The 15,580-nt window shown below is 37.4% G+C and overlaps 1 protein-coding gene across 2 annotated transcripts in view; it reads right to left on the bottom strand.

The window, feature by feature from the left end:
* The window catches only part of Klf12 (KLF transcription factor 12), a 445,629-nt gene extending 430,895 nt beyond the window's left edge, over positions 1–14,734 (bottom strand). For both annotated transcript variants that reach the window (XM_076872059.2, XM_076872060.2), the window contains exon 1: positions 14,396–14,734. The gene's annotated coding sequence lies outside the window, so the exon portion shown is untranslated. The remainder of the gene's footprint in view (positions 1–14,395) is intronic.
* Between the last annotated feature and the right edge of the window lie 846 nt (positions 14,735–15,580).

Below are 15,580 nucleotides of genomic sequence, written 5' to 3'. Positions count from 1 at the left end.
TTAAAAACTCTTATGAAAATGCTAAATAAATAACTTTATGTCACTGATGAAGACTTCTTTTACTGAGCTTATAGCTCAACATGAAGAATTACTAACCTTGAAGGTAAACTGACAGAACTGAAACTAAAAACTAAGAAGATGGAGAAGGAGTACAGAGGAGCTAAGATCAGTGGAACAATACAAATCAGTCTAATATACTTGTAAATATATTAGTCTCAAAGAAGGAGGGAGGGGGTCACAGGAAATGTTTGAAAAGAGATGGCATAATAATTTATGAAAAAAATTAGGAAGGACAGCAAACTACAGATAAAGCAGCTTAGAGAACACAAAGGAGGACAATCACAGATGATAATACATCCTTCCACATCAGACTGAAATTGCTGAAAACCAAACTTAAAGAAAAAGTCCTCAAGGAAGCCAAATGGGGGAGAGGGGTGAAGGGGGCAGGGGACATTACATTTAAGGGAACAAAGAATGTCAGAAATCATCTCTTCATGACCACGTAAAACAGAGGATAACAGAGCAACATCTTTTAAATAATAAGAAAAAACTGTCAATCCTCACTTTAATACCCAGCTAAAATATTTCAGAAACAAAGACCAACACATTTTTTCAGACAAGTAAAACCTGAGAAAAGTCACTGCCTACAGACCTGCACTGTAAGAAATACTGAAAGCACTTCTTTGTTTTGTAGTGGCTGTTGTTTTTTTTTTTAGATAGAGTTTCACAATGTTGCCCAGGCTGGCCTCAAACTCTTGGGCTCTAGCCATCTTCCTGCCTCAGGCTCCTTAGTGCCTGGAACTACAGGCATCTGCTAGTAAGTTCAACTTATGATACTAGAGAGAAAGTCTATGTATAAACAATGAAATAACTCTGGAACTAGCAAAAATGTGAGTATATATTAAGAAGCGCCTTCTTTTTACAATTATTAATTTCTTAAAGGTAAGTTACTGTTAAAAACAATAGCTAGAAAATGTCTAGTTTCTAACACGTAAAATATGTAAAGAACAATGAGAAAAAAATGGCAGTAATCTCTTACAAGATTCTGACATCATACAAGAACCCACAAAATATTCCTGAAGGAAGAATGTATAAAGTTAATGATGTATTCTAAAAATTCTAGTGAACCACTGAAAATATAAATCAAAGGGATACAACTAATATGCCAATGGTGGAGATAAAAATAGAATACTAAAAAATATGGGGCTGGGGTTGTAGCTCAGTGATAGAGGGCTCGCCTCGCACTTGTGAGACCCTGGGTTCGAGCCTCAGCACCACATAAACATAAATGAGTGTAATAAAGGTATTGTGTCCAACTACAACTAAAAATAAATATTTAAAAAAAAATACTAAAACATAATCCAGCCAAAAGAAGATAAGAAAAGATAAAATAGAAGAAAGGAACACATGAAATAAATAGAAAACAAATACCAAGTTAAAGATAGAAATCTAATTATATAAAAATTTTTATAAATTTTAAAAATTTAAATTTAAAAATTATATGTGAATGACTAAGTATTCTACATAAAAGTGGGAGATGTTAAGATAGTATTTTAAAAAGTAACATCTAAATTTATGTTGTCTATATGGGAAAAAGTTACATTACATAAAGAGATCAGGTCACCAGGAAAACACAGCAATTGTGTGTGTGTATATGTGTGTGTATATATATGTGTGTGTGCTTGCGCGCACACGCACGCGCACACGTTTTCCCAGTAACAAAGCTTCAAAATTCAAAAACAGATAAAACTGAAATAAGAATCAAATTCACAATTGGTATTTCAATACTTAAGCCCTTCTTTTCCAATAACTAAAAGAATAAGGAGTCAAAAAACAAAATGATTATTTAGAGAACATATGAACAACTTTTTAACCAATTGGCCTGACATTTACAGATTTCTTCACCTAATAGGGTAGATACATTGTTTTCAATTGCACATGTTAATAATCACCAAAACAGACCACATTCTAGGCGGTAAAGTAAATCTCAGCAAAGTATTAAAGGATTGAAACCACAGAAAGTATGTTTTCTAAAAACCAAGAAATTCAACTAGAAATCAATAAAAGACATCAGAAAAATCTTCAAATGCCTGAATACAAGCAACACAATTCTAAATAATCCAGGGTCAGAGAAGAAATCACAACAGAAATATATTTAAATATATATTAAAAATATATTTTGCTGAATAAAGACTTAAGAGAAAACATAAAAACTACTGACCATTACCTCCCATTAAAAATAAATATATCCTTAACAAAATATTAGAAAATCACACCCAATTCTATTTAAGATAATCCATCAGGATCAAGTAATTTTATACAAGCAGTCCAAGTCTGGTATAACAATCAAAAATCAACTAGTATAAATTCACTACATGAACAGATTAAAAAGGAAAACTATATTATGTCAATAAAGATTAGTCAAAAACTATGAGGTATTTAGAAACAAATTTAAGGAAATGGCCATCACAAAAAAATAAAATGCTCTTGAAGTATAAAAAGTAAGACACCGAACCAATGGAAAGCCATCCACATTCTTGAATTGGGATAATATAACACACTGCTAATAACATCAAAATGTTAATTATCTCAAGATTATATACAATTTAACATAATCTCAATTAGAATAATTATAACAGGGTTTCATATATTTTTCCCCAAGGGAGGTGGCAGCATGCATAACATATTTCTTTACTCATGAACAGATAACTAAGAAAAAGTCTGGGACTATGAAATGTAAGAGAACATAAGACACAACAAATTTGGAAGTTATATTCTCTTGAAAATGATGACACAATGGTATGCATCTGAAAGGAGATTAAAAGGGATTCGCCCATTTACACTATACACAAGTTTCAAAGGGGTCAAAGATAAGACCAAAATGCAATGAAAAATTAAATCTGGGCATAGATTATATGTCCATTTTAGCAACAGAGTAAACCTTAAACAAAACAAGGCACCAAAGAAAAAAGCAATTATGTAAAAATTTTAAATGTTATATAGCAAAGGTGCCTTATGAACAGGAAAGAGACAAAAGATCAGTTTATGAAAAAACTGATCTGCCATGCAGATGTCCGATGTTTAATGGCTCTAGAATATAAAGAATTCCCACAAAAGAACCACCACCCAAGAGGAAAAAAAAATGGACAAAGGATATGAAAAGACAATTCTTAGAACAATTCCAATTTTCTTATAGACTTAGGAAAAGATGTTCAACATCACAGCAATCAGGAAATAGTAATTAAAGTGAAAATTAGATACAACTACAAAATCATCAGCCTGAAAAAGTATCACCTACTGCTGAGAAAATCTAAGGGAAAGGGTATTTACCTGCATTGCTGGTAAACATGTGAACTGTTATATCCTTTTCAAAGCAATGTCACACCATTTATGAAGACTAATATCACATGTGCAGCTAGAGTGATAATACTATTCCTGCGAATCTATCCCATAGATCTACTCATGTGTGGCTATAAAGATATTACCACATTGGCTTTAGTGGCAATAACCAGAAGCAAAGTATCAATCATCAGTTAGTGTATGATTGAGTAGACTGGAATAACTGTACCTTAGACCCTTAAAATACTATGCAATTTTTTTAATGGATTAGAGCTGGAACAGCTGAGTATGATTTTCCTTATGCAGTACTGAATGAAAAAGAGTTTAAAAACAATCTTGCTGTAAGAGATAACAAAAAAAAAAACTTGTATGTGAACATGTTCCTAATAATTATAGACATGGAGAAAAATATACAAGTATACCCAAGAGTTCCAATGACATGAGTTATAGATGAATGGAATACTATCGTTGGCTAAAGAAAAAAGCAGAGCTAAGTAAAAGAGAAAGGAGAATGCTAAAAATGAATCTTAACACCACCATACAAGAGTACACGCTTTTGTGAGAAAGATATATTCGTAAACACCACCCATCAAAATGAGTTTCTGCCAACAAAGCTTATTTCCTAAAATCTTTAGTTGCATTCCTTTGAAAAACTGGAGTCAGAAAAGTAAAAATAAATTCACATTTAAATACCATAAATACCTATCTATAAATTGATAGGAAATATTAAATGAGATAATGCCTCTTTAAAATGTATCAAACACATCTAATGTACAATAAATGTGCCAAACAGTCTTTGAAAGAAAAAGAACTTAGAGATATATGTGCATAAATGGAAAAAGATTTTCTGATAAGATTAAAAGCACTTTAAAAAGACTGAAGCATAAATTTAAAAATATCTAGGCTACTTTTTAGGCACATTAACAATCTAAAAGAAGAAAATAAACTGAACCAGAATATATACTAGCCCTGGCCCTTCCTTTGGGCTCAGCAACACTGCTGTATTCCTGATCTGCCTGTAATTCAAAACAAAACTCATATATTACAGACCTTCATATTCTCTGTATCTAGCACAAGCCCTGGCACTTGGAAAGTAATGACCATCTCCCTAGTTTCCTTCAGAGTATGGATGTCTCTAATTGCACAATGCCTTCCAGAGCTGATTATGTTGAGTTTTTAAATGCCTCTTGTTAGTGCACCATGGAAGGAGATAAGAATTCATCCAATATTCACTAGCATCTCATATGAACTAGAAAAGAGAAGATGACACCTGTTTTGTGCAATGTGCTCTTTCAAAATTTCAGCTTATTGAGACAAAGTAAAAAGTTAAGTAAAGTCAGCAGTAGAGTGAAATGGGAACAAAAACTGGTTGACAGTCAGGGTTCTAGTTATGACCGAACTGCTTTCCAGTTTATTTTACCTTCTCTTGAATATGCTCATCAGTAAAAGGAGTAACATGAGTCCCATCCACCTTACACAACTATCCAACTAAAACCACCCTGTGAACCACCAAGCATTAAGCAATTTTTTGGTTACTCCATTTCTCAAGTATTCAAAACTATACTAATTTCCAAGATATTTATGATTAAAATACAAGGTAACTGCTGCAGCCTAGAGCCTTGGTATAGCATGATCCACAGTACTCTAATTCCACCATGCTCAACAGCAGGCTTGTTATAAAATAAGAAATCCATTAATGCTTTTATATATACTCATTAAGTGTCCATTGCTCTCCATATAATCTCTCTAAATGAAGTATTTTGTATGTTTGCCAAAGTTTCTTATATCCACATTTAAAGTGGAAGAGCTAATGCCTATTCCAGAGGATGTCACCCTTGAAATATCCCTCCACTTTAAAGTTACTTTCTAAATATCCCCTCTGACAACACTTGTGATCAACTGCAACTGGTTGGGTTATCAAGTTTGTCCTCCCTTGTTCTTTAAAAAATTCTCATTCCTATTTTTAAAGTTTTTGGATCAAGGCAAATGTTCCTAGTAGGTAAAAAATAAAATATACATCAGAGCCCATCAACAACATGAAAGAACTTCCATTAGATATAAAGTATGTTTGTTGAAATTTTACTAATCAGTTATCATTATTATTTTTTGCTTTTATAGCCCAAATAAGTCTCTTCTAAACTCATTATTGGCCCTACTGGCAACTACATCCTAGGATATAATTTTGGAAAAGAAAATCTTCTGGTAATATCACAAATGAGAAAAGTTTTTGGCCAAACATTATAGAGTCATCAGTTCTAAAAGATAACAAAAAAAGTAGTTGAAAATCACCATAGTTTCCAAAATGTTTCTAGTTTGCATTCACCTGTTTGCAAATTTGCTTTACTTTTGTATAAACAAGTAAACTTTATCCATAAAAGACTTTTGTCACATATCTACTAAAACCTTGAAACCCTTGATTTCCTAGACATGAACACTTTTCTTCCCATGGACTTTGGCCAAACAATTTCTAGCACCTGGTCTACTAACCACAAATTATTTTGTATTATAATTTTCCACATAAGTCTTACTTTGCCTTTTTGATTTTCAGTTTATTAATGATGAAGTCTTACCTATGTTTTTACAAGATTCCATATACATCGGTGCTAAAAAAAACTTTGGTCAAATAAATAAGTGCAGCATTTTTTACAAAAATAATGTTTTATTACTTTTATAACTCTCACCATAATAGCTCCAACACCTATATGGATATTATCCAGAATTTATGGATCTACTATTATCACTATTGTGCAACATCCTATAGTAGTTACCCTCTAAAATAAATTTTTTGATTAGGTCTCATAATTTTTTAGTACATGTATCAGCAAGCTTCTGTATATAGGTAAATACTATAGTAAATATATCCTAGTAAATGTAATAAACCAATAAAATCTACAACCAATAAAGTAATATAGACAGTAAACAATATTTATTTGTATAATATTCCCACTTCTGCTATATTCTATACCATCATAATAGAACATTATAATTATGCCAGTTGAAGATGACAGTAATACAAAAGGAAAGCTCATGGTTTTCTAAAGTTCAAATCTCTGTAAAATAGCTATTGACCATGACTTTATTACTTAGCTTCACTCATAATCTGCTTCCACATCTATAAAGCAAAAACCATAATATAGCAAATAAAATAACAGAGATATCATAATATATGGTAAAATAAAAAATTAATCATAATATAGAACAAACAGTATATATGACCTATATGTTTTAAGACCATGATATATATCATAGAGTGTGTGTGTGTGTGTGTGTGTATGTATATATATAAAATATGCTGTAGATATATATTATATGACATAAATGTTAATGAATATTTGTTGAATAATGAAAGAATCTCAAATTTTATATAGTACACTTCTGAAAACTCGTACAAAACCCAAATATGTAGCAGTCAAGGGACTAGACTTATATTTTAGAGATTAGTCCCACAGACAAAAAGGAAATTACAAAACCCATAATGATATGCATTCTATTAAATAAAGTCATTAAAAATATCTGTATGGCATTTTGTCTGTTCTATAATTTTATTATTTTTCACAATTCATCAGCTCAACTCCATTAAGCACTTTCGGTGAAGACTTACCACTTTCAGCACACTGAAGGATTATTGCCTCAATTGTGTATCACGCTAATAAATGGTGCTCTTCATAACTACAAGCAATGCTTTCATTTTTCCCTTTTTTCTGTTCATTTATTAAAATAAGAAAGATAAAAAGCAAGAACATTTTCAAATAATTTTTTAAATTACTACCAAAAAATCAAAGTAAGGGGGCGCTGTTACTTGGCAAGAAAGGTCCATCACAAAATAGTTCAAAAGATGGATTCACTAAATGATGATGATAAGTCAAAATTCAGTGTATAAAAGGAACTTTGGGATACCACCACAAACATACCACACACCAATTATCTGGAAGTAAACTATACAAAAGCCAAGGGTTACAAGTGCCTGTTTACTGAAGAATATATAGCAAATAAACTAACATGAAAAGTCCAGGTCCTAACTTCGGTACTATAGTAGCCACACCATAAAGAGTAGTTGTTTTATTTTATTGCTACTACTCATAATGAATGGCTGTTTTAAGAGAGTCATCATTATGATACAGCAAACTAATAGTTATTGAGCATTTAAAAACATAGAGTTCTATACTAGAAGGTTTATGCACATTTTTATCTTCAAAAACATTCAGATGTTGGACTGAGGTTGTGGCTAGAGGTAGAGAGCTCACCTACCATGCGTGAGGCACTGGGCGCAATCATCAGCACCACATAAAAATAAAATATTGTGTCCATTTATAACTAAACAATAAATATTTTTTTTAAAATTCAGATGTTGACATTGTTTGTTCTTATTTTGTTTTTTAATTACTAATGAGTACTGAAACTTGGAGAATTAACTTGCCCAGCTAGATAGCTAACAATTGGGTAATTTGAGGTTTATCCTGCACTGTTTGAGTCCACTACACTACAGAGCTTCTTTTTGCAGTAAGAAAAACTTTTTTCTTCTCCAGGAAAATGCAATGATTTTGAGGAATGGCTGGTAGAGTTGAATATCAGTCAATTTAACTAGAGATATATGACTTAGGTAGGAAAAGACTGTGAGAGTGGCATTTAGATACTCAAAGGACAGTTTGCATGCACTGTAACAGTTACTATTCCTCAATTTATTTTTCTAGTAAGTATTTTAGCACTTACTACATATCTGGCACCATGTTAGGCACCGTATTATATGCCAGTGAAATAACTATGAAGACAACTCATTTCCTGCTTTCAAGGGGCTTCTTATTGGGAGGAACAAGGCACATCAACAAGCAATTAACACCAGAAGGAATTCACAGGTTATGGAGCCAGAGAACACAGGCTGGAACCCAGCGTGTTCCTAAAGCAGGGGATAATAAATAAGAGTTCTGCAGAAAATAATGCTGATGTTTACAGTGATAGTTATAACATGAACAGAATTGAGAAGAAATGTACTTGTGACACCAGAAGAGTCTAAATGAGTTAGACTGATGAGTTAGTATCAGTCTGTTTCTTTGCTCTTGTAAGAATAAAGTGTTTAGGCAGAGGGTGAAAAAAAAAAAAAGAATGTTTTTGTTTCTTTTTAACTGGAGAATATGTAGTGGGGAGAAATCACATAAATTAGTTATTAATTTCCTCAAACTTGCATGTGTAATGAAATGTGGGTGATGCTAAAATGTGTAACTATAAATAAAATGTGCTTAATAAATCTTCAAATAACCATTCAAGATCCCCATTCATCTACCTTTCTTTACTATGCACTATAAGCCATGTTTCAGACATACCAATTAAGAGAACCTTGACTTATCTGGGGAAGCTGCAATTCAATTCGCCGTACTAGCATATATCACAAATTTAATACATCTGTTTTTTTTCTTGTTTAGGACATATTTTAGGCACACACAGTGGCACACACCTGTAATCCCAGGAATTTAGGAGGCTGAGGCAGGAAGATCCCAGGTTCAAGACTAGCCTAAGGCACTTCATGGGACCCTATCTCAAAATAAAATAAAGAGCTGGGGATGTAACTCAGTGTTTGCCTATTCATGTTCAAGGCCCTGGGTTCAATCCCCAGTACCACAAAAAAAAAAAAAAAAAAAAAAAAAAAAAATGTCTAGTGATAGAAGCTTCAGTGGACTCCTTAAAGAGGTAGTCTAGAGGTTTTCAATCTCTAATCATTGTTGGCACTTACTTTCAATTTTCTGTAAATGATTTTGTAAAAGGCATTTTTATGTATTTTATTTTTTGCCAAGTTTAGATACCTCACCTGCATTTTATAAATGTAACTAGTGAATGACTTTTATAGGAGCTATGTAGAAACTTTTTAACAGTGACTTTCTCAAGGTCACAGAGCAAATCTCTGGTGGAGACAGGAATGGAATTCATGACCTTTGACTGCCAGCAGTTTTCTACCCACACTCGGAAATTCCTTCTCCATAAGTGTAATTTATATGCTCACTTTGAGAAGCTGGAAAAGTTCATCCCTTTTGGTGGGGGGGACATTGTGGGAGGGACAAGTGAAGGACATGAGTAGTTTTCCTGTCAAATCAGCTGTCACACCAGTACTTTATAGTTTTACAAAGTGACATTTATCCACATTACCTTATTTAACCCTCACACAGTTAAGAAACTTGACCAAGGTCATCCAGACTTAGTAAGTGAGAGAGGCCGACTCAACCTGAGACACTGCTGCCACAGAATCAAGTCCTGGCTCTAGGATGCATGGTCTTAGAGGGAACCTGATTATGAAATGAATGGAAACTTTTTTCTTTTTCATTTTTGACATTAATTGATCACGGTAGCCTTTTATGCTTATTTTCTTTGCAGCAGGGTGTTTTTTTATGTTTTGTTATGAATGAGCTTTTTAATCTCAAAGTGAAAATAATATTACTAAGCACAGAATTTGAAAAAAGATTCTTTGTGTGTATTTCCCCTTTTCTCTTCATGTGTGGCTTTTTACTGTAATTATTAGTCAACATATATGGAATGAGCTGATATATAAAGACAGAGCATATAAAAACACATGCATAAATATACATAATACTAAATATACATAAAATAGTGAATATATGTGTACGTGGCATATACATACACATCATGCCAAAAATCCCAAGGAAAACCTGCATATACTATAAAATGCTGATGTTGCAACTGGGACACAATTTCTAGCTGTCAAAGCCCGAAAGTATTTCTTATGGTAGCTTCCACGGCCTTTATTGGGGATGACAAAACTATCCCAAAGCTCTCCAACCAAGTGTTCCTTCTCTGGTTCCAGGCAGGAAAACAGATGCGAGGGTTTTCTGCTTACTCCCTCTATACAAATATTGCTTAGACCAGTCCAGTTAGTCCATTGGTAAATATACAAAAATACTTAAATAAATCAATTAATTAAAAAGATTGACATCAAAAGTATGACTTTAAGTTTAAAAAAAAAAAAAAGCCATACCAGAGTAGAATTTGGGGGGTGAACCTCCTGTAATCTAGTATCAGACCAAAACAATTTTTTTATGGAGCAATATGACTAGTCAAGTAGCTACTTTATGACAATAAACACCCAAAACCCAAAAATCCTTTTGTAACATAATTACTGAGAATATAGAGAGAGAGTAACCATTTAATCCACAGCATGTGTTCTCCACCACAGGAACTCAGTAGCTGACATCAGATGGGGTGTGGCGGGTGTAGGCCCTGAAAATGAATTCTGGTGGGTTGAAGTCAGACAGCTAGCTCTCTGGCAGACGCTGGGATCTAGAAACCAAGCAGGTCTGACAGGGCCAAAGGCAGTTGACCTTCTGGGCACAGGGCAAGGCCCATCTGTTTACTCCCATTCTGCTTCTGGGAAGAGTGTTGTGGTAGATGAGTTAAGGCTGTGGTTATAGGGTGTTGCCACTGACTTAATTTTAATATTTTCACCCTTAAATTTTGTCCACATTTAAAGTTGAATGATATGTATAACTTGTAGGCTGAAAAAAAAATGTGTGTTTTTTTTTTTTTTTTAAGTTTTGAGTTAGTTAAAAAAAAAAGAAGAAGAAGAAAAGAAATGAACATTGAGCAAAAAAAGATATTTCCAGTTCACTATCATATGGTATTTTCAAAATGTAAATGACACAGGCAACTGCCGGTCACCTCAGAATTTATAAAAGTGAAAGTTATTTCCTACACAAGAAAAGATAACAATGGTATCAATTTTAACAAAACAATTTTGAGATTTTTAGTTTTGCTCATTAATCAATATGCGAACACAAATGGGTAAACTTATTTATACAGAAAAAAAAAGAGTAAATTTGTAAGTTTCAAATGAGTTTGTGCCATTACTAATTTTGAACAACTATTTCACATTGATGCATAAAGTAGTTACATTTACAAACTTGACACTAAGAATACTGTTTCTCTCAAAATACAAAGAAAACAAATCATCTGACATCCCAATTTAATGTGATTCATATAATATTACTTAATTTGTATAAATGCAAAATCCCATGTTTTTCATTTTGCATGATGGAGAAAATGCCCAATGTTCAACTATTTAACAACATTGCCTCTCTGGGTAAGGTTACTCAAAACTCTTAATTAACCAACATTTCCAATTCAAAATGCCCTTAGTACAGGCCTGAAGGCCTAAGCACTTAAGTCATCTTTGCTAAAATAAAACACACCTATGTTTAAGATCAAATTATCCCATTAAGTTGATAACAGCCTGTTTCAAGATATAACATCTAAAACTCACTCTGAGGTCGTGAAAATGCATGTTTCCCTTCTCAGGAGACTAGAAGAAATCCCTGAGAAATACATATATTTTTACATGACCAGAACACTCTAGATATTCTAGGTTTGATGCATGCTCTCTGGACTGAACATCAAGCATCCTGACTTGTTCTCCCCTGGGCCTGGAAGAGTGAATGCACTGTTTTGCAGTCCCTTCCCTGTCAGTACAAGCATAAACTGCAGCAGTAGTAAACAACCACCAGCCAAGAGTTGCTAAGGTCAAGGTCTCAAATGCAATACCAGGGCCATTTCCTCCCAAAAGACATTCATTTCTTGAAAAGAAACTTGAAGGGTAGGGGAATATTAAGGGCTCATTAGCACAACAATTTTCATTCAATAAACTGTAATAAAAAGCATACCCTAATAAAGTTTAACTGACTAAAGTTTCTTTTAAGGATGCCTTACTAAATTGTAGGTATATAACTGAAGGATTTTAAAAATATTGTAGGTATATAAATGAAGGACTTTAAAAATAAGCAGAAATCTCTCAAATATGTTTTGTTTAACTTAACATGTTAGTTTTAGTTCATGAAATTTTTATGTGAAAAATTCCAGTTTTACCAGTTTAAGTATGAGTTGGTAGAATAATAAATCTTTTTTTGAAATACATTACAAATTTCTGCCTATTCTTGTATTGCTCAAACTGCTTTCTCCTCAACTCAAAGGAGATTACTATACTCAATCTATATCATGACTGACCATGCTGCAGCAATAAAGATGTATCTTATGCAACTGAAATGTCTGTCCTTCAACATCCTATTTCTACTAAGATTCTACTACTAAAATTTTTCCAACCTAAAAGTATACCTCTTACTCATAGCCAATTTCTATGTGGTTTTTAAAAATGTAAACAACATGTGAATGAGGTCTGCAAATAGCACAACCAGGCTTTTTTTTTCCTTTGGAGGAGGGGGTTCCACTGTTGTAATGAAATGCCAAATCTAAAAGCATTTCTTAGAAGATGGCATACTCTCACTCTTCAAAGTGACCACTCCTATTCTCATCACAAGTGGCTGCTTGCTAAAAGCCACCAAATTTATTTCAAAGCATTTACTTATCTAAACAACTCCATCCTCCACTAAAAAAAAAGGGCACGGAGGCGCGTCTAGGTGGATTTGCAGAATGACGTGTAGCTGATTGGCAGATGTCTACCGCAGCAACTAGATGCACATGCACTAAATGTAAATAGAGCTGCTAGATGTTACAGGGAAACAGAATATTAACGCTAAGTTAAAATATAAGAGCGCTCGGCAGAGAATTCGATTAGCCAGTAGAAATATTTAAAACAATCCATACAGAACATACTTAAGCCATCTGTACAGTTAAATTAGAGAGCTGACAATATTAACCACACAAACTGTTTATCCAGATTACACATTCCGTTGTACTAATACTCTTTAACTCAACACAGTCAGCTTTTATCAGCTGAATTAAGGCTATTACTATTAAAGTATGCAAAACTCGAAGAGCAGGGTGAAGGGGGTTGGGAAGCTGCAGGGCATATAACAAAGGAATTGGTACTTTTTCCAAGCATTTGCCTCAAATGCACTGCGAAACAAAACTGTTGAATGCACCCCACCCTTTTCCCCAAAGATAAAAGTTTGCAAAGTTCTAGTAGGCAGTTCTTTACCCAACAAAAGCAGGATTGATTCTCCCAGTAGGGGAGCATCTAACACGAACACCAACTACGTCGCGGAGGTCAAGTCCGAGCCCTCGGAAAGAGCTTCTAAGGCAAGAAGTGTCTCCCAGGCCGGCTCCGCGGGCTTCCCGGCCCGGGTGGACGTGCAAAGTTGCCCCTTGTCAACTCCGGCCAGGTCCCCCGTAATTGAAAATAACAGCCACGGGCCAGCCCCTGGCTACTTCTGTGGATCAGGCACGGTGGCAAGTGACAGTTACACATCATTACGACCAGAGACAATAATGAATGTAGCACCAGGACCACTATTCATGCCAGCAGTGTCATCTCTGTCTTAACCCTTTCCCTTCCAGTCTCTCCAACACACACACACACACACACACACACACACACACACCACGGCCCCGGTGCGGCAGTTATTCATCCAACCCATTCTATTCCTGGGGGCCAACTACTTCCACCAGTTCCTCTCCGCCCCCCAATTCAGCCCTTGGGGTTTTATTTCTCATCCTTAGCAACTGTCAGGCAAACGCTGCAACCAACAATTCCACTAGGGGTAGAAAAACGTTGGCTTAATTCACCTTACTTGCTAAGTTCTTTTTAAAATTTTAGGGGAGTGGGGGAAGTAACCTCCCTCTTTCTTCTCCACGAATCCGACCGACGCTACTTGCTTTGCAAAAGCATCACCCTTCCCCGGCCCCCTCCCGCTTCCCAACACTTTACCCTCTTTAAGAACACAGACCAACCAAAATGATTTAACTTGAGCAGATGACAGAAGGAAAATAAAACATGTTAAGAGAATACGGTCTGATTTGGGATGGCAGGAAAAAAAAAAAAAGAGGGGGTTGTTTATTTTGATAAGAAACGGAATCGGCACAGACCTGAACAGAAGCTGCAGAGCAGGAGAAATTGTTTTCTTTCCCTCACACAGAGTCCCCCTCTCGCTCGCCCTTTCTCTCACACGCGCGCGCGCACACACACACACACACACACACACTCGCACACACGGCGTCACCCGCGCACACTCACACGCACAAGCAGAGCCTCTCAGCTGCTCTCTGCAGTTCTCAGGAAATGAATGGGGGGCAACCCAGGGAACTGTTGTACTTGCAAATGACTTACCAGGATCACATGATGCGCTAAATGTAGGGTGGGCCGGTGGGTGGAGGCTGCCGAGACGCGAGCCCCGGTCTAGCGTGGGGAGCCTCGCCAGGCCCGCATCGAATTACCCCGGGGCCCAGCCGAGGGGGTTGCAAGACGCCGCTTCTCCTCCCTTGCAGCCCGCAGCTCAGGAAACCGGAGAGGCGCGGGGGGTGGGGTGGGTGGGGTGAGATTGGGGGGTGAAAACACCAAACCCCCAAACAAAAGAGCTCCGGGTCCTTCGCCCCAGAAACAAAGCCCCGCCGCTGCGGGCGAGCCCCGGGGTGGGGCCGAGGGCGGGGGCGGCGGCGGGGAGGGGCTCGCTCAGCAGGCGCTAAGTCGCTTTATTGCCATAAAATGGGGCCCCCGAGCCGCTCCGCCCGAGGATTAGGAGGCGGGCTCTGAGTGTGATGGTTGAAATCCCCTGTGGGAAACTAACCCCTCCCCGATCGCAGAGGTAGAAGGCAACACCCACTGCCCAGCCCTCGCCTCGCCGCCCGGGCCGCCGGCTGGGGGGGTGGGTCCGCGGAGCCTCCACCCCGCCCCACCCCGCCCCACCCCTGCCTCCGCCCCCCGGCCTCCGGCCTCGGTCGCGCTTCCCTTTCACCTGCACCACCTTGCTGCGGCACCCAAAATAACCTACACATGGCCAACGGAGCTCTGGGAGCCGCCGGCTGAGGGGGCCCTCAGGGGCTCACAACAGGAGGAACCCCCCGATTGCAACTCGCCGGGCGAGGACTCGCTCTGAGCTGCGAGAAAGTCCCTCTCTTTTGTGTCAGATCGCGCAAGGCAGCCTTAGGAAAAGAATTGGGAGACAAATAAAGCGGCGAGCCCGCTTGGCCCCCGCCCCCTCCCCGCGCCCGCCCGGGTAGGGGCGGGCAAGGAGGGGGCCGGGGCGCTCGAGCGGTCCCCGCGGCTCCGCCGCCAGCTAACTTGGAAAGGTGTGGGCGGAGCCGGCTCGGGCGGCCGTCCGAGGCTGCGGGGCCACTAGCGGGGACCGCCCCCGGGCGCCGGGCATTCGCCAGCGCCAGGGCAACAATGGGGTCCCGCCAGGGGCAGCTCCTCGGGTAGCGCCCAGAGTGCAGGGTTGGATGGGCAGGTGGGGCGGAGGGCTGGGCGAGGACGCGGGGGAAGCATTGTTTGGGTTCCGGAGCAACGCACGTTGCG

The sequence above is a fragment of the Callospermophilus lateralis genome, chromosome 12, assembly GCF_048772815.1.
Source record: "Callospermophilus lateralis isolate mCalLat2 chromosome 12, mCalLat2.hap1, whole genome shotgun sequence".
Lineage (NCBI taxonomy): Eukaryota > Metazoa > Chordata > Mammalia > Rodentia > Sciuridae > Callospermophilus > Callospermophilus lateralis.
The sequence above is the reverse complement of the archived record's forward strand: the minus strand, read 5'-3'. Positions and strand labels throughout refer to the sequence as shown.